Raw genomic sequence first — 2,928 nt, forward strand, 5'->3', positions numbered from 1 at the left:
CAACAGTTTTAATAAACCATTGTCTTTGACTATATAAAATAATATAAATAACACAACGGTTTACAAAACTATAGTCATATCCTCTAAAAATGCGCTTAAAAATAACGGTTTTAGAAAATCGTTGTAAAATGCGTTGTTAATTAGAAAACAATTCGCTCAATGACAACGATTTTTACAAAACCGTTGTTTTTTTACCAAATTAACCATAGTTCCTTCTAAAATCGTTGTCTTTATGATGTTATCTTTTAATATTTTTATTGTAATGATCATCAACACATAGTTAGGACATACCGTTTATAATAATTTTTATGACGCGCTAAATTAAGTATGCTACAAATAATATTATATTTTTTATAAACAATAGCATATAATAAAAATATACCGTCAAATATACGTTTGACGGTATTTATCATGTGCTACTAAAATTAAATATTAACAACCTACTTTTATGCATTGTTAAATGTATGTATTTGAAAATAAATTTCTACACTGCGTAGCGTGAAAGCACACATTAATAAACTAAAAAATTTAGGAATTTATATCTTATCATGTCATGGTGACAAAAGATGAATACGCTTGCCCTTAATGTCCCCGTCAATTCATCCTAGGATCAACACATAAAAGGTAAATCACAGATGACTATTAGTTTTTGGAATAATAACTAACATATAAGGGAGATATTTACTTTAAATTTGTCGAAATTCGAATCTCAAATTTTATGATAATAACATTTCACGTGCTAGTGATTAGACCGTCCCAAGAAGACGATTTATATCTCATGAGGATCCTGTGCATGGGAGCACACCATTAATAAACAAGAAAATTTATGGATTTATATCTCATAATGATCCCTGTGCCCTTTCACTTTTTTTCTCACCGCTAAAAGCTCAATGAGCTTCGAATCCCCCAATCCCTTTCACTTTCACTTTCTTCTCTCTGGCTGATCCCGTCGCGGGTTCTTCATCGTTGTCTCTGTCGATGTAGATCTAATCGTCATCACGAGGGATCTCATCGACAAGGCGCACAAGTGGACCAAAGTCCAGCGCCCCCTCTCATCCTCGACACTGATATCCAGGCTCGGTAGTGATAAAGATCCCGAGGTATGCGATTTCTTTTGCTTCTACCAAATTGGCTGCTTCATATCTGCAAATCTCTTTATTTATATTCTCTGGCATAAACTTCACTCGCTTCGATCCTGGATTTGGGGGGTTTTAAGTTAGCGACTTGAAGATGGTCATCGAAGGTTCTCTTTTACATGCTGAGTGAGAATCATATTGCCCGTTCAAATTCAGTAAAAATAAATATTTGTTCTATGATAGTGGTATACATTGGCTATGGCTTAGTGGTTGAGTTCTGGTATTCATGCGGTATATGTGTATGTTCGCATGAATTAAATCGATCCTTGTGCTACAGATACTTCTATAGTCTGTTAATTTTGCAAAATTAGATCGAATTGCTTCTGTTCATCCGCACTTTTATGCAAAGAAATTCTCTGTTAGAAAAGGAAATTGTTTTCCATTAGATCTGTCATACCTTTCATGTTATTTGATTTAAATGCGAATATTGTTCTACTGCAGATATTTGTTCTAGAAGATAAAACCCTTATATTTAAAAGCAATGGCTGGACGTAGAAACAACAATGGGAAAAGATCTTATTCTCACTTTGATCATTCCTGGGCCTGAGGACACTATTTTTCGTTGTTTATGCCCAGGAAAGAAGATAGGGAGCATCATTGGGAGGGGTGGTGAGATTGTGAAGGAATTGAGATCTAAAACCATTTTGCAAATTACTGTATGTGGTTGTGATGAGCATGTCATAACCATTTTGCAAATTACTAGTTTTGTTGTTGACAATATAGCTAAATTAATTTATTATAACGTACTATTTTCTACTAATTTCTTAGTTATCCTTTACTTTGTTGTTTCCTTTTCTTATGAAATCTTGATATTCACTTCTATTAATCTCCATTTCAACTTTAGTGAACAAATGACCTAATTTTGTTGAAGCTACCATTAGAAGAATTGCTCAAGGAACCAAAGTGATTGCAGAAGGTGGCTACGAGAAGATATTTTGACAATCTTTTGATTCCCTTCCTGAAGAGCAACTTAAAAAAAATCCTATTCTCGATATCTATCAACATCTGCTACTCCTGAAGAGCAACTTAAAAAATCCTATGCATCTATCAACAAAACTGAATGGAGTTATTATTAGGTACACCGGTTGAAGATTGTCTGGCATGTCAATTTTCATGTTTCCTGATCAACAAAAAACTGAGTTTGCGCTTCTAATGCAACTTGACAATATCTTCCATGAAGAAGGATATGACTATCGAGTGTTCTACTCGTTATTTAGAAATTAAACTACTACTTCCATGCATAAATTGCCTCTCATATATTTTTAGATGTCTAGAAAACAACTGTTTAGTCTCAAAATATTCAACTATATTAGAACTCCATAATCATCAACTTTAGCAGATAGAATTCAGCATTCAACATTTATTTAATAGTCTGGAAGTTACATAATAGGAAGCCCATTTGCTGCATCAGACATGGTCACCACTAAAGGCGCACACTCCTACACTAGTATAAAAAGCCTATAATATGCAATGATTTATTTACAAATCTCATAGGCTAAACAATATTAAAATGTTTTTTTTATCTCCATTTCAAAAAGATATGAAAAGTAGTTTTTATTTTCTAAAAATATGAAGATCTATATGACTGACTCCATATAGTTGGAACTCATGTAGGCATGGTTGTTGTACGATACGATGGCATGACTCATTGACTAACTTGTATTTGGAAGTAAAGGAAATCTTTGGGTCTTTAGATGACTTTCACTACAATAAAAGTGACTTTCCGCAGCACATCATCAACGGCGTATAATTAAAGCATGCTGTTAATAATAGTTTTTACGGCGTGTCTAAT

At 33.4% G+C, this 2,928-nt stretch overlaps 1 long non-coding RNA gene across 1 annotated transcript; it reads left to right on the forward strand.

Moving 5' to 3' along the window:
- The first annotated feature begins 861 nt into the window (after positions 1-861).
- Positions 862-1,896, forward strand: LOC122034748. The gene is made up of 2 exons (XR_006126772.1): positions 862-1,100; positions 1,578-1,896. It is a non-coding gene; the product is annotated as an uncharacterized LOC122034748 (long non-coding RNA).
- Positions 1,897-2,928: the final 1,032 nt, after the last annotated feature.

This window comes from Zingiber officinale, chromosome 11B (genome assembly GCF_018446385.1).
Source record: "Zingiber officinale cultivar Zhangliang chromosome 11B, Zo_v1.1, whole genome shotgun sequence".
Lineage (NCBI taxonomy): Eukaryota > Viridiplantae > Streptophyta > Magnoliopsida > Zingiberales > Zingiberaceae > Zingiber > Zingiber officinale.